The sequence below is a fragment of the Aedes albopictus genome, chromosome 1 (genome assembly GCF_035046485.1).
Source record: "Aedes albopictus strain Foshan chromosome 1, AalbF5, whole genome shotgun sequence".
Taxonomy (NCBI): Eukaryota; Metazoa; Arthropoda; class Insecta; order Diptera; family Culicidae; genus Aedes; species Aedes albopictus.
The window spans coordinates 2,777,727-2,803,698 of NC_085136.1; the positions used below are offsets into that span (position 1 = coordinate 2,777,727).

At 36.9% G+C, this 25,972-nt stretch overlaps 1 long non-coding RNA gene across 1 annotated transcript; it reads right to left on the minus strand.

The window, feature by feature from the left end:
• Positions 1-3,048: 3,048 nt before the first annotated feature.
• LOC134289354 (uncharacterized) lies at positions 3,049-21,136 on the minus strand. Its single transcript, XR_009998502.1, has 3 exons — positions 21,035-21,136; positions 19,885-19,963; positions 3,049-3,234 (listed from the first exon to the last, which is right to left on the minus strand). It is a non-coding gene; the product is annotated as an uncharacterized LOC134289354 (long non-coding RNA).
• Positions 21,137-25,972: the final 4,836 nt, after the last annotated feature.

Here is a 25,972-nt window from a genome sequence, read left to right on the forward strand (position 1 = left end):
CTTTCATTTGGTGCCAAGAGAACCCAAATCGATTAACACACGGTCAACAATTTCTCAAACAGTTAACCTGTATTACTCCCAAGTACTCTTCGAAACATATCTCAATAACCAAATGTCCAATCCTAATAAAATTGTATAGGGTTCTACTGGGATGTTAAAACTTTCATTTGGTGCCAGGAGAACCGAAATCGGTTGACAGACGGCTGAGATATTTATTATGATACACTTGGTCAAAAATATCAAAAAGTTTAGTTGTATAAATCCTAAGTACTCTTCGAAAGATATCTCTGGAACCAAATGTCCAATCCTAATAAAATTTCTGGGTGATCTACTAGGATGTTGTAGCTTTCATTTGGTGCTAAAAGAACCCAAATCGATTAACACACGCCTGAGATATTTAATATGATACACTTTGTTAACTCCTAAGTTCTTTTCGAAAGACATCTCAGTAACCAAATGTCCAATCGAAATAAAATTTCAGAGCATTCTACTAGGATGTTGTTGCTTTCACTTGCTGCCAAGAGAACTCAAATCGGTTGACAGACGGCTGAGATATGTCAAAAATCTCTCAAAAAGCTAACCTATGTTACTTCGAAGAGTACGAAAGATATCTCAGTAACCAAATGTCCGAACGTAATCAAATTCAATAGGGTTCTACTAGGATGTTGTAGCTTTCATTTGCAACTAAGAGAATCCAAATAGAAGTGTGCCTTTTTCACGACCGGTTGATTTTTCTAACTGTTACGATTTGCTCGAATATTTCAATTTTACTGTTTCGGACAATTTTTGGCTTTCTATCGAAAGTGTGGTTTTTGTAAAGAGTGTAGAATTAGCAACTAGTTAAAATACACAAAAATAAAAACAAAAAAAAAAAGTTTTTGTAAATGTGTAATTGATTGCAAACCGAATTTCGACAACTAGATCAAGAGACGTCTACTCTGCTCGATGGTTGAGAAACGAAAGAAATTATTATACACTGCTTAACGTTGCATGTTGACAGTACTGTAATGAGTTATTGCTACGATCCTAGATCTCTCTTCTTTTCCAATAGTCTTTGAATATATTCGGAATTGTGGTATCACATCTCAGGAAAAACTAGATGCAATAAGAAATCTTAAGCCCCCTAAATCGACAGAAGTTCGAAGCTTCTTGGGCTGGTGAATTTCGTTCATCGCTATATCCTTAATATGGCCACCGTAACTTATCACAACTTATCGTAACTGATAACATGTAACTCTTATTAAACTTACTTACTCGTAAGGGAACTAGATTTCACTGGGACCCAATCCATTAACGCGCCTTCGAATAAATCATGGCCATTCTGCTGAAGGAAGAAACTCTTGAATTTTATGACGACTTTGCCAATTCATCCCAGATTCCAGACCAAGTTTTGATGAGGAGTCAGAGAAAATTCTCAAACTGATGGCAAATGATAGCATGATGTCCAATAGCCTCATCCACGGAATGATATGGAATTGTAGGGACTTATTAAGTGGCTAACCTATCCCACTAAATGGTGGCCAAAAACGCTAGCGAGGTGCAAAAAATTATCAAATATCATTACAAGCGGTGATGGGTATGTAATGAAAGATCAGAAAATACTAATTCCAAGAAGTCTACAATAACGAGTGCAGCTTTTAGCCCACGAATAACAAGTTGGAATATCGTTAATGTAACGCAAGCAAAGACTACAGTTTGGTGGAGTTGCAAGGACCAAATGATAGAGTAGTATGCAGGAAATTGTACTGCAGGTTTCACCTTAAATTGGACCACAATATTTTTGATACACCTAAAAAGTGTGATAAAGATACATATTTACCTCGGATCGTCGCGACTTCTTCGGTGCACTTATTCCTTGATTTAAGGTGCTCGTACACGCTTTGTCCAGACGCCAACTATTCAACCATTTTTGACATATAAATTTTGGCAAGTTGTTTGGCTCTGTTTGTTTCTATTCGTTTTTCGAGTGACAATTTTTTTTTTTGCCCGGTATACCTTGGTCAAAATTTAACTGTCAAAAATGGTCAAATATTTGGCATTGGTCAAAGAGTGTAATACTAGCTTTACAAGAAATGAGCGCTCCAAAGACCCCAACATGATCCGACATGGCCCTGCGCTGCAATCACACTTTGAAGGTGTGTGCACACTATTGTGTCAATCCAATTTGGGGTGCAGTCAGCAATACCGATTGTACATTGGCGTCGGTACCAAACACGCTCCCAATTTTAAGAAATGAGTTGACAAATGGGCCTTGGATAAATGTAGCAATTGATTTCACGGAGGTTCAAGGGGGGCATCATTTCTTAGTAGCAACTGACTATTTCTCAAGATATATTGGAACAGTTATTCGAACTTTCATGACAGTTGAGCTAACAATTACCAAGCTAAGAGGATTTTTCGCTCGATTTGGATTTCCAGAAGAAATCGTATGCGAACATGGACAACCTTTCTCTTCAGAAGAATTCTGATACACGATTTGGTTTGTTTTTTGTATTTAATTTTTGTTTACTCACAATTTAAGACTTACTTTTATGATCACCAAAACGAGTATCATAGAAATAATGCGAAAATGTATCACTATTTAAGCATCTGCAAGCGATTAAGCTTTAAGTTCATTATTTCTAAATTATTGACATATATTATAATTCAGATATACTATTATTATGTTCTACTTAATTTCCAACACATTTACTAATCAGTGCTTTTTATTATAGTGATTTACTAACTCTAGTTATTTAGTTCTTCACAGACTCTACCTAGTGGATTCTTTATTCTAAATTGAGTTAATTTGACGGATGAGTCATGTATCTGCAAAAAATTGGTCACCTAAAGATGAATGTAACGCGGAAATGTTCAGTAAAATTGAAATTGCTGCTGAAATAAATGCATACCTAGATGTTCTCAGGTCTATTCTTAGCCATTTTAACTTATCCTTTGCAAAGTTACTAACGTTTTTAGGCGTCCAGATTATTTCAGCTACAGGTTTTACTCCTAATCTCAGTAAAAATTCTTAAATAATAATATAATTATCTTTCAGCTATTTGTTAAATTAAAATTCAAATAAACGTTTGAAGGAAATGCTAGTTTGTGTGCGTTTTTGTGAAATTGTGAGCACAATTTATGAACTACTTATTCGGATTTTGACCCTCTTTTAACTGTTAATTAGGCAATCGTATTTCTGCGACATGCTATGAACTGCTACGGTATAGTAATTTCATCGCCAAACATGTTGATCTGCAAAGAAAAATAAAACATAAGAAATAAGATAAAATATTACTTGTGCTTTATTTGCCAATGCGATTCGTTTTGAGCAAAATCAATCACACTGGTCGATAGAAAAGCAAATAAACAAACAATAAAAAGCCGAAAACTTGGTTTAAAGATTCTGATAATCGAATGCAATTCGATTGAACTTCCAATAATAACAATTAAGCAATTCGCCATCCTGCTAGTAATATATATCACCAGCAATGTTGCGTTGCTGGTATTTCTTCTAGGTTGATATCGGGTTTCTGGGTTGATATTCATGATTGTAAGCCTGTATCATATTTTTTTTTAATTTTGGTGTCATTCAAAATGGTCTGTATCGATAAAAAAAAACTTTAAAATCAAAAATTATTTAAAAAATAAAAAAAACCAGCTCACTGCATGAAAAAAAAATAACTTTAAGCAAAATTAGGCTAAACGCACTCCTATGCTTCCAAATGGCATTATTTTTTTTCAGTTTTGAGATTGATTTATGAATTTAAATTTTTTGCAAGAGGATTTCTGATACCAAGATGCCAGATCTAGTGTAAATTAGTGATTGAAAACGTCTATGTCGACTGGTATTAATCAATGTCCAAACAAACACAAATAAATGAATAGGTGAATATAATAATTATAAAACAAATAAATAAAGATTAAGAAATAAATAAATAAATAAATAAATAAGGACATACAATAAATTCAAATTAAACGAGAACTTTCGAAGAGGACAAATTTTCCTGAATACAACAAAACGCCGTATTTATTTAATTTACAGTTAGTACTTTTAATGCGGGAAATCACGTTAAATAAATATACCAAAAATTGCAACATAATTCGACTAACAAATTTTTTACAAGAAGCTTCAATAAACTTTGAAGTTTAATAAAAAACCGCAAAAAACTAATCTGATTACATGCAGAACTATGTCATCAGCTGAGTTGAAAAGTGAACAAACTTGATTTTCCATCGGATGAAAATTTGGTAGACCTGCACGCATTAAAAAAAAAATGAAAAAAAAGATTAAATACAAAATATATCACTGTATCAAACAAGTGCCAAATTACCAAGAGTAAAAAAAGCAGAAATAAAAATTAAAAAAAAAACACTGTATCAAGTACAGTCATCAAGTCATTAATTTATGGAACGTATTTTAATATTTTAGATCCATTTGACAATGTTATACTTAACATAACTTAAGAAATTGTTTATCACACTTTTCTCACTTTTGAAACATTTATCATCCGCTCGTTTTTTGAAATATATTTCATGCGTAGTTTCCTTCCTTTTTTTCATTCCGCCTTTGACATGGATTGAAGATTGTTCACCCTGTGAGATACCTCTATAGAAACGAGCTTCTGATAATTAACAATAAAAGAAACCACAAAAGCCCGGAACTACAGGGTAGGTCACGGAGGAGCGCTAGTGCGTTCGATATTTTGATCCTGAGTCAGGAACACTCCACAGAACGCAAAAAATATAAACTGATATTTCACAGCATATAATTGTTCGTCTACCGATTCCGTTTGATTATTTTGAAATACAGTTTAAACTTCGTTAAAATTAACTGCACATTTAGGAATAACTTGAACTTTTAAATCCTAGACATCTCGAAATCGCCAAGGAACACTCACGGCACCACCTCTTACACCGCCATGATGATGCTTCACTCTGTAAACGCTTGGTTTTCACTTGGCGTACTGCTACCAACATGATTTTCTGCATTTATTTGGGGTGCGGCTCATCTCACCATCATTACCGCAGCATCTCATTCTGTAAAGTTTTTCCACTCTATTGTGCTGCATACACTCACACCACCAAGTGGCATGTTAAAGGGGCGATACAGTATTGCTACTAACACAGCCATCAAATCACCCCTCATAACTTGCGATTTTTCAACCACAGTTTGAATAGGCAGATTAAAGCCTGAATTATCATTTCAATGATTTGTTCAGCGATGTGCATTTGATATCTTCAGGAAACGTGTCGGTCGGTGGGATTTTCCTTTTTGCTACCATGCCAATGCTACAGAATAAGATGGTAAAAGATTCGAGGGATGCAGGATGGCAAAATTCTAAATCTGACGTCTGCGCATTGATTGCATTGAATTCTGCCTGAGAATGTTTCTTTGTCTTGTCATGTAATAAAAATTGAAAATAAGAAATGTGTTGAAAATTAAAACTTGTTATAAAATATAAACTTTTGGATCCATTTCTAAAAACATTTATGAAATTTTCATAAAGTAATTAATTTATGGTTTCCCTATCTGCCACTGCACTATGTGGACTGTGTGGCAAATATTTATCCATGCCTAATAGACTTTTTACATGTGCTACCCAAGAAATTGGGGGTTGTTCGTTTATTACAAAATGCTATTGGGAGAGGGAGGGTGTCTAGCGCTGTCTAGGGAACACACAAAATTAAAAAAAAAATACTTAGAGAGACTGTTCCAGCTGTTCAGTAGGGTCCACCCAATATCATTCTTCTCAAAAGGAAGGATAGAAGCACTGTTTATTTTTCTTCTTATTCTTGTATTTATTTCATTTTTATTTTTATTTTATTTTTTTTTTTTTTGTTAGAAGTGAGCATATCTGATAACAAAAAGAACGAAGTGATTAGATATACCTAATTGCTTTGTTTTCGAGTAGGATGAATTTGCGAACGTAAGATTTCTAACGGCATCATGACCCTAGCTCTTCATTAAAAGAAGGAAGGGGTCGAAAATTGTCGGGGGAATCGAATTGGGGGAGCATGATCGCATCACTTCTTGATGTTTGTACACATGAACAGAAGCTAAGGGGTGAAAGATGAAATACAGAGCAAATGAAATTATCACCTATCATGCATGATAAGTAAATTGAATTCCGTATGAGTGTTAATTTTGTCATTTTGCACGAGCTTTTCCAAAAAGTTCTACAAACCGAGCTTCAAATCGCTAGTCCCCTTTCGTCACTATTAGGGTTGTTGCCATTGGGCAATTGGGCTATCTCGTCTCAAGATCTAGCGTATTTTTTGTCTTAAGGAAGAACTCCTATTAGATAAGGAAGTTTTGAATGACTTGGCAATCATTTAACTGATTTTGAAGTACGAAAAACTTTTAGAGCAGTGTTTTTCCTTAGTATCTCCAAGAACACTATGTTCCAATTCTCATAATTACGACGTGAGAATGCTAGTATTACCTGCTCATACTAAACGATCCATACATTCGATCGTTTAGAATCAATAAGCGGTAACTTCTGACTTGATAACGACTGACATTTCCATATTGTAAATATGACAGATATTATGTTATGTTGTCGGAGATAATTGTAGGAAAAACACTGTCCTACTAGTGCAGAACTTGTACTGAAAATTTGTACCACAAATTTTGGCTCATGGCTACGCCACTAAGACGAGATATAGTTTGAGCATTTTTGTATTTTTCTTTCCTGCGCAATCAAAACTTTTTTTTTATTTTTGGCTGATATTAATTACTGTTCTGTGTATCTCAAAATGGATCCAAATGTCTTTCAAAGTGCATTTACATTTTTTTTTAATAATTTAAAAATGATGATTTGGTTACCTTTCAGATGTCATTGTTTCTTTTGTAATGAATCGCAAAAAATAACATGTTTCACATTTTCCTCCCATCATTTTATTATAGTAAAAAAGATTAGGGGAGTTGGATGCCCTGTAAAATATTTTTTCTTTATATTTCATATATAATATTTTTATGAAAAAAATAAAATAAAAGTAATTCAACAATAATCATAAAAATTCATCTTCAAAAATCGATATCCAAAATAGGCTGACGAAAAATGATATTTGGATCGAAATCAAAAATATGAGTATTAGTGGGTGTTGAGTATTGAAATCTTATATCATAATTAGCCTGAATTTGTTACTGTGTAAAATGAACTCGAAATGAACAAGAATAACCTTTTAGAACTAAAATAACGGATGAGTTTCCGGTACGTTTTATATGGTATGGGAACAGGGTATAAAAGGGGAATTTCATGAATACAGCTCTCTCTTACATTCCAAATCGCAACCTATCATCACTTAGTGAAAGAATCTCTATCCAGTTCAAGTTCACCTCTCGTCTCGCAAAGTTCGCTCGCTGTCTGCCGTAGTTCCGAAGAATTTCTCGATTATCAGAGGCTGAGAGCGAAGGTAATTTGATGGTAAATCTGTCTGTGTGAGGATTCCAATACAGTCCTAATGTTTTCACCGAAGCCTGGTGATCGATTTCTACCTTGTCAGGCATTTCCATTAAATTTGATGGAATCTGGCTTAATACTCGAGTATCATTCGCGCACCATTTCCGTAGATTAAATCCCCCTTCTGCCAGTAACTGTTTCAACTCCACGGTAGCCTTTATGACCTCATCAAGGTCATCACCACCGGTCAAAGAATCGTCCATATAGGTTCCCTTCAACAAAATGTTAGCACCCAAAGGAAATCTACTTCCTGCATCTTCAGCTAATTGTACTAAAACTCTAGTTGCTTGAAATGGGGCGCAAGCTGTCCCATAAGTGACTGTCGTCAAACTAAATTTTGAAAGAGGTTCACCTTCGTTACAGCGCCAAAAAACTTGTAGAAGGCTTCGATCGGTAGGATGAATCCAAATTTGCCTAAACATTTTCTCTATGTCGGCCTTGAAGACAAATTTTGGTATTCTATAATTACAAACAATGGTCAGCAGTGTGGGTTGAACCGTTGGTCCCGCATACAAAACATCATTCAAAGCCAGTTGATTTCCCCCTCTACAAGACGCGTCGAAAACGATTCGTGTTTTGGTGGTTGAACTATCAGCCTTATATATCGCATGATGAGGTAAATAAAATTGCAGATTACCTGTTGGTCGACTGGGCTCCATGTGCCCCAACCGGGCGTATTCGTCCATAAACTGGAAATAGGCATCTCGAAAGTTCGGATCCGCTTGGAAACGTCGCTCCGTCGTTAGAAATCGTCGTTCGGCTTGTTGATACGAATCGCCGAGGAATGGCACACGATCCTCGCGCAACGGAAGGCGAACCACGTACCGTCCTGTTTGGTCCCGAGTGACGGTTCGACGGAAATGATCTTCACACCTCTGCTCATCGCGGGTCAGCATGGGGCGCTCATTGATACGCTCTAAATCCCAGAACCGTTGAAGCATACCGTCGAGATTTTCCCCAGTGCTGACGATACAAAACGATGGGTTTGATCTCGGTGCTGCGTGCATTCCGGAGACGATATAACCGAACACTGTGCGCTGTAAAGATGGATAACCATCAGCCATGTGATACACACCACTTTCAATTAACCGGAAGAAACACTCGGCCCCAATTAATAGATCTACTCCAGCACTAATGTTGAACTTGGGGTCAGCCAAAATAAACCTTTGCGGAATGTCCCAATCAGCGATATTTATATTTTTGCATGGTAGAAGCGCAGGGATCTTGTTGATAATCAAGCAGTTAACCACTATGCTGAAACCATTCACTCGAGAAAACACTTCGATTTCGATCATTTCGGTTATATGCACTCTTCCTCTCCCGATACCGACTACATCCATGTTTGTTTTAATGCGTTTCAGACCGAGGCTAGTGGCTAACGATTCGGAAATAAAATTACACTGCGAGCAATTATCTAGCACGACGCGAGCGAACCGTAACGATCCCGAACTGTTCTTGACCTTTATCACCGAGGTCGCTAAAAAGACCTCACAACCATCGCGTAAGGGATGCGTTTCGTATGAGGTAGGAGTCTGTTCAACAGGCTGTTCCACGAGAGGAGTTGTTGCGTCATTAGCTTTAGAAACATGCGGAACCAATAGCGATGAGAAGGTCTGTGAGAGCGAAGGCATGGGCGCATGCGACACACCACCGGGAGGGGAGTTATAATACTGATACGAATATTGCTGACTTGTAGATGATGGTAACTCAGGCCCTTCTTGGCGTGAGTGATCCGTTATCATGAACGTATTCGCGTTACTACCACCAGTGTGCGACACTGGCCCCGAGGTAGGTGGTAAGTGCAATAGTGTGTGATGTCGATTCGTACAAATACTACAACCGACCGAGTTGCAATTTTTCGCAAGATGGAAGCCATTCAAACAATTAATACACAGTTTATACCGCTTAGCTACGCCGAACCTTTCCTTTGGTGACAATCGCTTAAACTGATCGCAACGATAGATAGGATGGCCCTGCTTGCACACCGGGCATTTATTAGACGGTTCCGAAATCACGAACGTAGATGACTTATGTTTTGCGACCGGTTTAGCTTCGACCGCGGGGGGAGTACACTGGGACAGCTTAACCGATTGAAGTGTTCGAGCTTGCTTTCGAATAAACGCGATTAGTTCGTCGTATGCTGGTCTCTGCTCTTCATCGCAATGCTTCTCCCATTCCCTTAGCGTGTTGGGATCCAAACGACGACTCAATCCCTCCACCAGCACTGAGTTCCAATGCTGCTCCACTCCCTCCAATTGGTTTAAAATACTAACGTGTCGATCGAATTGATCTACCAACTCCGACAAACTGGTCGATGATTCTCTTTTCAATGGCGAAATCGAGAACAAAGCCGCGAGGTGTCTTTTTATCAAAAGGTTGGGGTTATTGAAACGTTTTTCTAATAACCTCCACGCTATCAAATAATTGTCAGCGCTCATTTCCAGCGATGAAATGATTCGCAGCGCGTCATATTTGAGGGACGCCTTCAGATAATGCAATTTTTGTACTGCTGTTAGCTGAAGATTGGCATGAACCAGAGATTTGAATACGTCTCTGAATTCAATCCAATCCTCTGGGTTCCCAGAGAACTCAGGGATTTTTATTTCTGGCAATCTTACCGACTGAACGATCGGGCCAGGATTTAGCGGTTCGCGGGGCAAATTACGGACATTTTCGCATGGCAATTTAGAAATTAATGATGATTTGAGCTCAACATACAACGACTGGAAGGCTATTCGTTCTTCGGATAACTCCACGTCTTCGGTGTCATGAACCACCTCTAAAGACTCCAACTCGTCTTGGACTTCTGAAAACTGTTTCCACAAATCATCCAACATTTCTAAACGAACGCGCACTTGAGGAATTTGTTCGGGTTGAAAATTATCATTGAATAATTTAATCAAATTCGCTGAGCCCAAAATAGTGGGTCTTCTGCGATTTAACACTTTCAATCGACTGGTAACCGGGCGGCTCTTCCGTTTTGGGGTCATTTTCGAGAACGACGAGACTGGGAAAGTCGTATGTTACGTACTTTCGTGGTATCACGATCACGTGGTGAAATGTGGCGAGAAGATGGCTACTCCGCAATCCCTAGTCGGCAATGGCGTCCGACAGACCTGCGACACGAGACGATTCCTTTCCTTGGACGGCCTGCGGTAATTCCAACTGGAAATGTGGGTAGCTCCGCCGCTGCAATAGTTTCCCTGGAGCTGCACTACACTAGGCACTCACGACACTATAACCGGCGACGCGATTCCCGGGTTTCGGCACCAAAACTGTTAATCGAGAAATTCTTCGGAACTACGGCAGTCAGCGAGCGAACTTTGCGAGACGAGAGGTGAACTTGAACTGTATAGAGATTCTTTCACTAAGTGATGATAGGTTGCGATTTGGAATGTAAGAGAGAGCTGTATTCATGAAATTCCCCTGTTCCCATACCATATAAAACGTACCGGAAACTCATCCGTTATTTTAGTTCTAAAAGGTTATTCTTGTTCATTTCGAGTTCATTTTACACAGTAACAAATTCAGGCTAATTATGATATAAGATTTCAATACTCAACAGTGGGTTAATAATAACAAATTCTGATATAAAAACAGGCTATGTGATTCTGTTATTATCAATTAGCAATTCTTCTCTGCTCGGAATATTTATTACTGGCAAAAAAAATATTTTTTGGTTCTTTTTATTCGTGAATTTTAACTTAGGGTAATTTAGCTTAAGTTAAAAAAATAAAAATAAACATAAACATAATCATCATCAATTATGTAACAGCAGATTAATTTTAATAAGCACAGATTACTACAGGCTTTTGACTAGTATGTTTCGAACTGAACTAGCAGCAATAAACATCTTCTATTTCGGCGTGACAAATATCAACTTGAACATCAACTTGAAACAAATATAACTCAACTGGGTCTCCATTGTACTTGCCTCACAATATACAAATTCATGCAATGGCAGGCAAAGAAAGCCCTTCAATTATTAACTGTGGAAGTGCTTAAAGAACACTAAGTTTAAGCGCGGCAGGCCAATCCAATTGGTTCAAAATTGACTGAGTTACACCGGAAAAGTACCCAAAGCCCTGTGGTGCCACTCTCTATTTGAGTTTGTTGTTGAAATTTGACTATGATTCCAATTTCATCTACGTCGCCAATTTCATCTATGTCTCCAATTTCATCTATGTCTCGAATTAAGGAAAAAAAATGAAATATTGTAATATCATATATATTATGGTACTGATCGATTTAAATATGTTGCATTTGAAAGTAATACGGAACACAATGAAATGATTTGTCAGAATAAGAGCAATCTGTGCAAAGTACACAATCAAAGCGTTATGATGTACATTCTCATCAGAAATTTGTGTAGCGCGTGTGAAAAATCGGTTATTGTTAGGAAACAATTGGCTTCTTTAGCGGTTTTGAGACAATTCCATATTCCGAATCTGCATGCAAAACTGAGCCAAAATCCAAATTTTCATGAATTTTGGTGCCCGGGAACCTATTAAAATATTAGTTTGAAGTTTGTATGGGAGCGATTTGTCGAATCACCCCTCGTCGCATTTGGTACTGGGCGGAGCTGTCAAGCAGTTGGCCAGCTGTCAAAAGGTGATTTCGAAAAATCTCTTCGAAATCGATTTTAGGTACCAAAATGAAGTTCTAAAAATCTGAAAAAAATCATGGTGGTTCAGAAAAAAGTGCTTTTTCGTATAAAATCAAAAAATCAATACATTTTTCTTAATTTAAAAACCTAATTGGTGGCCGATGTAGGCGATTAAGATCTGTATTCGAAATATAATGAATACGGGATTATCTGATGAAGAAGAATACTAATACCATCAGAAAAGGGCCTCACCTATGCCACGATTCACCGTTGCATTTTGTTAACTTGTTGCCTGGACGATCTGGCTGAATGCCGAAAATGGTCAGACAATTAAGGTTGAAGTAGAGGCTCCATTTTCCTAGCGCTCCAATGATTCAATTTGTTATTGCATACAAAACAAAAGGAAAATCCTCTGAAATCGTTATCCAACGCGTCCGAATTCAAGTTCACTGGCGCTTTGACAAACCGCCACCAACGATAAGTATTTGCTTGATGATTTTTTTGCCACTGTCAATATCTGTGGCAAGCTCCATATTTCTATCAACCTTGTCACGCAAATCGCTGCGCTGCATGTAATGACGCATCCCTATGAGATATAATGAAATTTATAAATCCCAAATCTTTTCCTGTTGAATAATCTTTGTCTGCGCATTCATAAAATGCCACAACACGTTCCATGTTTCAGAGGCAAATTCTAAATAGTAATTACTTTGAACATGGGCTTACTTTTCAAGTGATACCGACTTAGGCAGTAACTAGGACAGTGTATGTTTCTAGAGCTCTGGTATAAGCTGAAAGAACCTATTGGTTTATGATACATTTTGTGTAATAAAAAAGACACGGATACGTTCAATTTTCCTGACAGCTGCGACAGGAATCGAACCCACGCTCCTCAGTACGATGCTAAGTGCTTGATGACACGACTACGAAGCCACACTAATTTATCTTAACATCTGAACCTTCTGTTCAACCCAGTTTTTTTTCAGTTTTTATATTATAAATACTCTGTTCCCCCGGCAAGCGTCGTACTGCCTGCCTACTGTGTTTTTGTCATACAGCTCCCCAGAAAAGTCTTCCGCAACTTCATCTGTATGGGAGCCCCCCTTTCCAGAGATTGTAGGAGTCTTACACTATGCTAAGAACCTTCTCCGGTCCTAAAAGTACTCACATACAATGTTTCACGCTGATCGGCTCAGTAGTTACTGAATCCATAAGGGTCAAATAGACAGCAGATAGACATTTATATACCCGTAAATGTAAAATGTTGAAAGCTTCCAATATTCTGGTAGTCAAACGGGGGTCGATGGCACCACCAAGATCGAAATAGGTGCACGAATCAAGAAGGTAAGAACTTAAGAATTTAAGAAATGTATGAAATAAGAGTCAAATGCGGTTCTGCTGTACGCCAGTGAAAATTGCTGTGTATCAGTGGAGAACATTCAACGGCTGCAGATGTTCACATTTGGATCTCCCTGGAGACGAACCAGCTTTGGGCTGAAAGTCTCGATAATAAAAACATTCTCTCGTTTGTCGGGTGAAGATCACTGCGTCCAGATTTTGGCACTATTGTGATATACCCTTTTGCTGTGATGTACGCAAGTTATCTCAGTAACATGTTTGTCACTAAGATACCTTGGTATCGACTGAGCTCAAGACCATCTATTGTTGATGAATAGAGATCCTGAGTTACAGTATGTGACTCCCCCATTCTGGCGAGACTTTATAAAGCCAACCACGTCCTTGGGAGATAAGATCCATATGTCAGCAGGCCCTAAAAAGGGCTTGCTGAGAAGTTTGAACCTACGTTGGGTGAGTGCACTGCAAAAGCAGAGGATGTGTTCTGATGTTTTTCTCTCCTCGTCACAGAAGCAGCAATTTGAGGTTTGGATTGCTCCGATCTTTTGTAGGGCATAGGTTCCCTTCTTAAACATGTGGCTCCCATTTTCATCCTACGAAAAACAAAGGATTAAAGCGCTGTTTGTTTTGTTTATTATTTTTGTATTTTTTGTTAGAAGCGAGCACCCATGAAAACAAAAAAAAAACGGAATCAATCGATGCCGTAATCGCTTGTTTTCGAATAGGATGAAAATGGGAGTGTAAAATTACTGATGGCACACATACCCTAGATGGTATCTGCAGGGTAAGTGTCCAGTTATTGGACCGGTGTAGATGTTGAGATCCCTTTTGTTGAGACCTAATTGTTGTTGGGTTGTCTTGGGGTTAATCGTTACGAGCCTTTTGGATTGGTATGGGGAAGTGCATTCCAGTTTGATGTGATTTGACTGACCATATATTTGTTCAGATCCATTTTTACAGAGCAGTCTGAGATCCCGCAGAAGGGCTCAGGGCCAATGAACCTGGCTAGCTCATCAGCAATCTCGTTTCCCTCTAGACCCGTATGTCCTGGGATCCAATATAGGTAGACTCGATTGCGTATGGATAAGTTTTTCAAAACCAGAATGCATTCCCACACTTGCTTTGAGTTACAAGTGTAGTTTTTAAGCGACTTAAGTGCCGCTTGGCTGTCAGAGAAAATACATATTTTTGCAAATCTATACTTTCTCCTCAGGCATAATAACACGCATTCTAATATTGCATATATTTCCGCCTGAAATACTGTGGGCCACTGTCCTAAGTGGACAGAGATTTTTGTTCTAGGGCCATAGAAAAAAAAATGGATCTACAATGCGCAGCTCCATCGTCGATGTCATCAAAAGCAAAAGAAATTCTATAGCGAACGTGGAGGTGGCTCAACTACACTCTACGTAGGAGAAACGAAATCTGCAGGCCGGCATTAGATAGGAACTCAGCAAAACGTCGCAGCAGAAGCAGGCCCAGAGGCACACGGCAGTGAAGCCTCAACAAGGAACCAGTTGAAGTCGACAGACATTTTACCTGGCAACAAGTCAAGGCGAATTCTTTAGGGATTTCGTTTCTCTTGAAATTCTTTCAGAAATTCCTTCAGAAATTCCTTATAAAATTTATACCCGCATTTATTCAAAAAAAAAATAAAAATTTCTACAGACCGGGATTTTTTTGTTTATTTTTTTAAAAATTTCTTAAAATGTCCTCTGTGATTCAGCAAGGAACTCATCCAAGGATTTATCTAGGAATCTAGGAAGTTTTTTTTCAGCAATTGATCTAAAGATCGTATTGCTAAATGTACTTTTCCTTTACTAGCGTCATCATTTGCAGACACACTACATGAGATGTTTTCGGATTAGAATATTTTGTCCAGAACATGTAGTGGAATAGTTTTTCTGCTAGAAGCATTAAGAATATTTTTTATACTAGAGCAGTATTCACTTAATCTTAATCTTAATCGTTTAAGTTCAAAATTGGTTAAAGTCAGAAACGAAATATCCCGATTTTGTCAAGTACTCGTTTTTGTCATTCCGAAATGATTCCAGGGGCTGAAAAAATCTTTTCTTCACTGTAATGACAAGACTACGAACATCATTTTATTTTAAAGGTCCTGTTGGGTATCCAGTAACGTTTCTGCCCCAGAATCAAATACAAATTCAATTAGAAATCTGTGTGCCATATTTCATTTTGCTCAAACTATCGCCACTTATGAATAAAAGAGACAGTAAAATAAGAGAAACATTCGATCTTTTTATTTGATTTTTTTAATTGCTGCCCTCTTGAAATGTTGATGCCTTAATGTTGATAAAATAGCATCTCAACTAATACGTATTGTATGTGTTTTGCTTTGACTGTCACTAGTCTAGCCCTACCGGCTTCTTCTATTAGGTAGGTACCGTGATTTCGGGGGAAATTGATCAGTGGGGTGAAATTGATCGACGTGAGGGCAATTTTTATTTGTCAAAAATAAAGCTTTAAACATAAAACACTTTGTAGAAAATGACCATCATCTGGCTCAAGGGTTATTGAATGATGAGCTTAAATGTTTTACAGCTAATTAGTCACATATTTCTGTATTAAATTTAATATTTTTCGAAATTGCGTGTTCGGCAAGTTTTAAAGACCCTTTCAAATTTTTGTTACCGTAGCTGTATCGTATATGAAATAAATATCCTAATGAATTTTTATAGCTGCCACGTGTTCGCTAAGCCCGATTTCGTCATCAAAAGTTTATAAATATTGATATTTATACATAAAATTGTACTTTTGCTAAAGTAATAACTTGTTTGGTATGAAAATTGCATACTTTTAGGCGTTTTCTTTAGATTTATTAAACTTTAAACATAAATAATTAAGAATTTACTAAACTTGTATAATTTCTAAAAAGCATTTCGCATTCTGGGGTGGTTGATTCAGCTGGAAAATTTATTTTCAGCACTTACAAAGATATTTCACTGACTGATCAATTTCACCCCGAAACTAAAATTTCTGATTTTATATTTTAAATGATATTTATTGCAATAAAATGATTTGCAGTAAAAATTTCAACCTCGTTGACTGATGAAATCCGTGGCCGTACTTGTTTTAAAGCATTGAGTTTGGCCATATCGATAACTATTCAAAAATTAGAAGCCAAAAACTGTGAAAAGTGATCAATTTCACCCGAAATCACGGTATTAAAGTTGTAATGTGCTGATGAAGTATGTGTTTAATATTAGCATTTTATTATGAACTTGGTAATTCACGTTGGGAACGAAAAAATGCAGGGTCCAATTTTTCTGCAATAGAATATCGTGATCCACAACAACAAAAATGCTTAACAAAAGGTTTTTCTTTGTTTTTTTTTTTATTTCGTGAACCTTTTGCTTGTCTTTTACACAAATAGCGGATACAATAAGCATGTGGTATAAAATGCAGAAAACCAGAACATCCAGTATATCAGAACTGTCAGCATGAGAACCACACCATAAAATTATATCAATTTTCCTCCTAGTTTAAAGTCCTTATCAATTAGATGATAAAATAGGGCGAAATCAGTGTAGTACTAGATTTGTAGTGATGAGCTGCAATTCCTGTATTGTTAGAAGGTAAACTATCAATTTTTGCAATATAATGGTGCAAAAAGCATGGGTATTATGGTTTCTTGTCTAATTTGATGCTGTTTGAGCAAAGCTTGGGGTAATTGTGTTGTTGTATTCTTCATTTCTTGCAACTTGAACAACACAGTTACCCAAAGTTTTGCTCAAAAAGCATCAAATTCGGCAAGGAATCATACTGCTCACGATTTTTTGCAGCATTTCATTGCAGAAACTGAAAATTCACCTTCTCACCATACTTTCAGCTCATTACTACAAATCTAGTACTTCAACGTACGTATCATATAGGACAGATCGGTGAAGTACTAGATTTGTAGTAATGAGCTGAATTTTAGTATGGTGAGAAGGTCAATTCTCTGTTTCTGCAATGAAATGGTGCAAAAAGCGTGGGTATTATCAAATTAGGCAAGGAATCATGATACCCACATTTTTTGCACCATTTCATTGCAGAAACGGAGAATTCAGTAACAAATTTTGAAAACGACGTATAATCAATGGTGTAGCATTGATTATACGTCGTTTTCAAAATTTGTTACTGAATTGACCTTCTCACCATACTAAAATTCAACTAATTACTACAAATCTAGTACTACACCGACGTTGCCTATTGCGCAAGTAGAAAATAATTTGTTCCAACACTACTTAGTATAAAACAAGGTTGCGACCATTCATTTGCAAAAATTTACATTCATTTGCTATTATCTCAGTTCAGAAGCATGCTATCGTAAAACAATGTAAGGATGAATTTAACCTTGTAGTTTTATCTGAAAGTTTGCCGAATAACATTAGGGTCGCAAATGTATACCAAAGTCGTGAGCGAGCTGTGACGGCAACCCTCCACGCGGTGAATGTAAATTTCATTCACGCTGTGGAAAGTTGCCTTCACAGCTCGCTCACGACTTTGGAATGCGTGTGCGACCCTAATGTTATTCGGCAAACTTTCAGATAAAACTACAAGGTTAAATTCATCCCTACATTGCTTTACGATAGCATGCGTCTGAACTGAGATAATAGCAAATGAATGTAAATCTTTGCAAATGAATGGTCGCAACCTTGGTATAAAAAATATTATAAGACATGATATTAATAAACTATATGACAGTATTTGTGAACTTAATTGAAGGGTAAACGTTCATTTCAGACCTGGCCCGAATAAAACTAATGATTTGAACGAATGTAACTGAAGCTCCAGCATATTAAGATAGTCAATCAATTGAATGGAATGGAAAACAAAGGCTCAAAATAATAAGAATGCTTCAAATATTGTCTGGAGCAGCTGTTTCTAAGTACCGTATTGTACCGACTATAAATTGTTCCACAGCGATGAAAAGATAGATGGATAGAGAAGTGTTCTGGTTTTCTAGGAAAGCTTGACTTTTTCCATTTTTTTTATTCATGAATTTTAACTAGTGAAAGTTCTTCACTCAGAGAAGTATAGAATAAATCAGCAATTTTTACGCCGGGGCCTACACGTTTACTTCATAAGTGAATGGTCATGGGTTCAATCCCAGCCCCGGCACTTGCAATTTTTTGTCAGTTGCTCGGGGGGGAGAAAGCGGCTGATACCTGACCCTCTTCGGAGCATATGCTCTAACGGACCCGGAAACTTGGATATCGGTTAAATAACCCCCAATCGGACTGGAAAAGGAACAAAATAGCCACATATCAACACCCTCGTGCTCATCATTCTACTATGGACAGCAGAAAAGTGACAGCAGCGCAAAGGCTACCAGTTCGACTAAGTAGAATTAGAATAAAATACACTTAGGTGCTGTACAAAGTGTAAGTGCAGCTGCCAATTAGAATCGCTCACGCAGTGCCCTAGTGGACGAACGAGGTGTAGATTAGGTTAAGTGATTGAAGAATAAACAAAATCAACGACTTTATCCCGTATTGCTAACCGAAGCTCGAAATAAGTCAAAATTAAATTATATTATAGTTGTGGCAGTAGTGCCCGAGCAGAAGAAAATAACAAGAAAATAACATATCATGGTATTTATCTTAAATACTACCATACCTTAATATGTCCTTCATTAGGTGGTAATAAGAGGCAAAATAACAAAAACGAATACCAAAATTTTGTATAAATAACACTTAGAAAATAACAAGTCTTGTTATTTCAATAATGAATGCAGACCTAAAATTTCAAGTGCTGTATTCGTTATCCCAAAGTTATTGAATAACAAACTAATAACATTTCTTGTTATTAAATGTTCCATTTGTTCGATGATTTCATAATGTAATAGCAAATCTTGTTCTTCGGTTATTTTCACTGCTATACCAACAAATACTACATCAATACCAAATTTTGCTCAAATACCTCCAGCTGTTATTGTGATGTTCTCATAACATTTCGTAGAATAACTCAGCAATAATAATTTTTGGTATTAGAGCACATGTTGCCCTTCGCATGGTATATGTAAGGTATGCCCTTCTGCTCGGGTGGCGAATCAATCCGGCTCCAAAAGGTTAAATAGTAGATAATGGCGTCCAATTCAGCTAGATGTGCTGTTGCAGCACATTGAACTCAAATTTGGAAATTTAAAATTTTTTTTTATTGTATTCCGAGCAAAACAGATTATCTGGACTGGTTCAAAGTAATTCTGTTATTGGAGTATAGAAATATTATGTCCTAGTTCGTAAACTTTTGTGCTACTGTGGGGCGAATTTGAACATTTGCCACATCGATGAGACATAAGCTTTTTTTTTTTGACACACTTTTGAATTTTTGAATTACAAAAAAGAATCAAACTTATGGATATTAATGGCAGAATTTTGGAGTGGTATTCATAGTATTTTTAGTAATATGAATTAATTAACTAAGCTGTGGTCCTACTCTAAACAGAATAAAGTACAAAGCATCTAAACTTACCCTAGCAACGATGGTCTTGCTCCATTTTTACGACCATTGAAAACTCCTCGGTTTTGGTTTCGGTTTCACATAATGGCACCTAAAATGAATTTTAAACAAATTTTACTTTCTTGTTGTTGAATATTGTTCTATGGAATCAAGGCGCAAACACTGTGAGTTAGATACATAGAATAGCTTAGTTAACCTTGTATGTATACGATTCATTACACCACTCAATCGGGAGAGAGCGGTTTCTTAAATAATTGTGTGAAAATGCTGCTGATCGATCATAACCCACTTTTTCTTCAGGTCATGATACATAAATGCGACGCATACCCTCTCATAGCTATAATTTTTGTATACAGTTCACATCGTTTTGTGAAATTGCAATACATTTCTGGGTACATTAAAAGCAAAAATATGAATGGATCACACGATGCACAGTGAAAAGGAAAGTCGGGTTAAGAGGGGAAGAATGATTGATGACGTCTGTCCCTCGAACTATCTGTGCGTCCAACTGCATCTTTGGGCTACAGTAACAACAACACGAACGATATTTTACCCTTAGCAGCAAAACTACAACAGTTTCTTCACATCTTTTCAGCGACGGCATGCCGAAGTTGTAATAATCGGTATATATTACAGGCTTTGCACACCAAGTAAAAATGAAACAAGTTTAATTTGTTCCTGTTATTTCAACTGCAAAAGTTCGTTATTCATTCCTATAATTCACATGCATATTTAAATTTTGCACATACATAACGAATGTAAATAAACAAGAATCAACTGCGATTATTTATGTTAACAGTGAGACAGCAATTATCCTATGCAAATCACATAAAATAAGTCCCAACATAAGTTTTCTTCCTTTGAACATTATATTCTGAGTTGAAAAGAAATTTATCAGAACATATATTAAATATATTAAACAAATTTTGTTTTTAAATTATTATTTCAATGTGCAATATAATGGGAAACACCACCATTCAATATAAAGAAAAGATTCACAGTTCATAGGAACTATCCACAAATACTATATACATAGATATATCCGTTTATGATAATTTCGTCCGTGATACAACACAATAACAGATGATCCTAAACCACTAACTCAATGATACTAGAAAACAAATTACTTTTAATTTAATATGTCGATGGAATTAATCTATACCTCGCAACCAAACTGAAGTAGAATCCTCGAGCACGTCCTCTACCTGGCGTAAACAACCAAAAGTCAATATGCAAGTAATCCACACCACGTTTCTGGTCGACCGCTAAACAGAAAATAAAACCTTTCAGCAGCTCTGATACTCTTGGACCTGACAAAAAAACCAAAGGGAAACTGCGCAAGCTTCGATCGTCTGAGAGCTTTTTCTGTAGTGCTTGACAGTACCGACCAACAGAGGGCTGCTCAATGCATTTGTTTCTCTAGGATAATATGTTTCAAATTTTGCTTAGATTTATTTGATGACATTTAAATGTCCAATATTATGCTTGAGTGGTTGACTCTAGTAAGCAAGCAGCGAATGTTATAAAATCAGTGAATGAAACATAATTGCTGACAAATATGTTGTATCAAAATTTCTATTAACGGTTTGGAGAATCATATAAGTACATAGAGTAGGTGCGCCCAACCAAGTGTGCGTGTCGAATGCCGACGGTTACTGTCACTACTAATTATTATCAATTTCTGAACATGTTTAGCATTGCTCGTGTCATTCTTTTTTGCAAATTTACAGAAAAAGGTCGTCGACATTATTTGAGTTAGTGAAAATAAATGTAATATTCGAAAATCAGACTATGAATTGTGCTATAGTATAGTAGATGATCTTCATTTTAGAGCAGCCGATATTTGGACGCAATCCTGATGACAGTTTATATCTTTTTTCGAATAAAAAGTTTAAAAGCCAGAAGTTACTCTTATTCAGATTCTAATGCGACTTTCCTTATTGTTTCAGGTTTGGCACACATTTCCTAAATGGAGGAGAACGTGCCTCTTGTGGCAACTTACTGATATGTTTCAGGTTGCATTATGAGAAAATGGTTAATGATGGGGTTAAACGACTTAACCGGTCCTGCATATTGAAAGCTTTTTGCACTATCCATATTTTTGTCGAAAGGCAGATATCATAACAAAAGATATTCACCTAGGGGCCTGGCAAGCGAACCGATTTAAATTCAATTATTTTTCCCATGTGAATTATCAATTTTTGGAAACAATCGTGAAATGTGCCATAAATATTTTAACAAACAGGGACAAACAGCTTTGACCTTTTGATCAGCCACATTCGTTCGCCAAGAGGCTCCCGTTTGTATCGCTGCCCAAATTGGCACGCACCACGAAATCTTTGTCAGATACTTAGTTTGTGGTGGAACTTCCATGTTTCATTAGAACAGCACTGGAGTTCCATTTCCGTTTCTTCCGGCGCTCCATCCGATCCACCAGCGTGACCCTCTTGCGCTGCCTTGTTTTACTCCAAAATACCTTTTCAACGATGTACCCAACAGTGCTTCGTTTATGTCTGCTTTGAATTTGGAAAGTTCTTCAGCAGTCTTTTAAAGAGGCTGTATCGAGCAAACCCTCATATGTATGACAACTCGTACGCAAAGATTACTTCAGTTGCTCTAGAGGCCGTGCCGAGGTACCGTCAGTACCGTACATTGTTGATGGCTAACAGTGCGTACTTTGATCATATTCAGGTAGAGGTCAGCATCGATGTTAGCAATATGGTAGAAAATGTCAGAGAACTGTCGTTCATAGACGTGGTCGACTTGCTATACCATCTGCTATGATGATACTCAGGAGTAAGGAAAGCAGTGTTGAAGGTGCTACGAAATTGTTATATTCACAGATGTAGCAATCCTTCTTCTTCTTCTTTCTGGCTCTACGTTCCACTGGAGCTTGATATGCTTCTCTTCAACGTGTTCTAAGCATTTCCACAGTTATTAGTTGTCTGTTAAAAACACGTTAATAAAGATGAAAAAAAAGTTATTAGTTGAAGGACTTTCTTTGCCTGCTTTCTTTGAATTTATACGCTGTACCCAGATAATCGAGAAAATTTTCCTGACTCAGACGGAAATCGAGTTCGACTAGGCTAAGCTAGGAACCCCATGCAGGATTCTAAGTTTAAATTAAATTTCAATTGATTACAGTGATGCTTATTAGTGTCATTCAGACAACGTATTATAATATACGGATAAGCATAACGTGTTCAGAATAGCCGATAGTTAACAGGCATTACTCTCAATAGGAAGCAATCGGTGAAGTACTAGAATGAAAGTAGTGAGCTCGATTATGTATGATGAGATGATCAATTACAATGGGGCACGTTCGGTGTAGTACTAGATTTGTAGTAATGAGCTAAATTTTTGTATGGTGAGAAGGTCAATTCTCCGTTTCTGCAAAGAAATGTTGCAAAAAGCTTGGGTATTATGATTCCTTGCCTAATATGATGCTGTTTGAGCAAAACTTTGGATAACTTTGTTGTTTATGTTGCAAGAAATGGAGAAAACAATAACACTGTTGCCCAAAGTTTTGCTCAAACAGCATCAAATTAGGCAAGGAATCATAATACCCACGCTTTTTGCACCATTTCATTGCAGAAACGGAGAATTGACCTTCTCACCATACTAAAATTCAGCTCATTACTACAAATCTAGTACTTCACCTATCTGTCCTATTAGATACAGGCGTATCTACAATGACCGATTTCTATTTATTGGTTTTCTCTTTGGATTTTTCCAGGAAATACAGTCAGTATTCGGATGATCTCTTGATGTTTTTCGATGCAGGACGTCAAGGACTAACTTCTAGAACAATAAAAATAACTGGAAATTATTTGCCGGCCGAGTTATTGATCAAAGAGAAAATCTGTGTAGAGAAATCGATCATTGTAGATACGCCCGTATGATATACTGAACGCAAGAATTCTTAATGAAATGATGCAAAAAGCGATGATATTATGATTTCTTATTTATTTCTTGCAACTTCTACAACACGGTTACACCAAACTTTTGCTCAAACAGCATCAAATTAGTCAAGAAACCATAATACCCACGCTGTTTGCACCATTTGATTGCAGAAATGAAGAATTGATCATCCCACCATACAAAAATCAAGCTCACTACTTTCAATCTAGTACTTCACTGATTGCGTCCTATTATGTATGTAGATAACCTAGACTGGGTCAACAAAGTCGATTTTTCGGAACAAAGCTTTTTTGATTCCTTTTAGCGTCCAAAACAACTGCGCAAAATTTGGGAGCGATTGGCTGCTTCCCCGCATTCCGCATTGCGATTGGAATTTGTATGGAATTTAGTATGGGAAAACGTGCTTTTTTGCATTTTTGTAATAAATTGAAATTTTTCGTCTAAAACTAACTAACTAATGACGTTGAAGTATAGCCTAGGATATGCTGAAAACTTTGCCGAAGGCCGCAAGGCGATCCGACACTTGTGAAAAAAGTTATTACGAACAGATTGCCCGGTGGTGCTTTACATTTAACATGTAAAGGAATAACATCAATAATAAAATCTCAATTTTTGGCCTAAGTTACCAGGCGAATAACTTTTTTCACAAGCGTCAAATCACTTTGCAGTCTTCAGCAAAGTTTTTCAGCATATCCTAGGCTATACTTCAACGACTTTAGTTAGATAGTTTTAGACGGAAAATTTCAATTTATGACAAAAATGCAAAAAAGCACGTTTTCCCATACTAAATTCCATACAAATTTCAATCGCAATGCGAAATGCGGGGACGCAACCAATCGCTCCCAAATTTTGCACAGTTGTTTTGGACGCTAATATAGATTGAAAAACCTTTGTTTCGGGTTGATACGATCAAATTTAAAGCTTCTCCATACAACGTTGACCCACTCTTATAACCACCTTAGCTTGAGTCTTGCTCTGCAACTTCAATGATTGCGTTCTATTAGCAAAATGTTATCATTTTTTGTCAATCAATATCTGACGATTGGATGTGTGTATTATAATTCCGATCGACATGTTTTCTTTAATGTTAATTATCTGTCAAATTGGTTCTATCAATTAGTAGTTTACCAATCTCAGGAAACTACTGCTTAATTTCTATCACACCATAAAAATATTATTCATCATTTCCGATATATGATTTTTTAATGTATGACATCATATTTTATTTATTGCTCTAAATCTATTACGGAGCTTGCAGGTTTGTATAAATTAAAGCAGCTCTTTAATGAAACAAAGCAAACATAATAAGCAAATTTCAGTTCTCGTTATGTACATTTACATGTATATACACAAATTGTAAACATATCTTTGCACCATTGTTATGTGTAAACCAAAATCTTGTACACATAATTTTGATTATCTATTTTTCAAGCATAAAGTTGCAACAAACACAAACTGTTGTCAATGTATTGATGAACTTCTATTCGCCAATAATAATATTTTTTGGATGCTCGCCATCCATTCGCACTCCAATTGATTCTGATGATGCCATTGATACTACAATGACCTTCATCACGGAAGCTTTTGAAGAAGTTTGACCTCTACGATCTGTGAAAATCACAAGAGGAACCCCTTAGTGGAAACAATGTAGAAAGTATTGGAACAGACGACAATCGGCTGGTTTGAAGAATTTCAGGTCGGCTCGCAAAGCCTACAAGAAAACTTTCAGGTCTGCTGAACAATCTGGCTAAAAAACCTTCGTACAAATGTTTGCAGTTTAAGTGAAGTCGGTCGGTTAGCCAAAATCCTTGCGAAATCTAAGAATTTCCGAGTCAACGAACTTCGTTTGCCAAATGGCTATTTCACTTCATTTGCTGAGGAAATTCAGAAGTGCTTATGCAGCACACACTTCCCCGGATGTGTGGATATTACATCTTCGGATAAACTTTATGTCTGTTCTCTATTTAGGGTATTGTGCCATCAGTAATCTCAAGCTCCCATATTCATCTTACTCGAAAACAAGCGATTACGGTACCGATTGGTTCCGTTCTTTTTGTTTCCATAGATGCTCACATTCTAACAAAAAAATACAAAAATAAGAATCAAAACAAACAGCGCTTCAATCTTTTGTTTTTCGTAGGATGAAAATGGGAGCCACATGCTTAAGAAGGGACCCAAT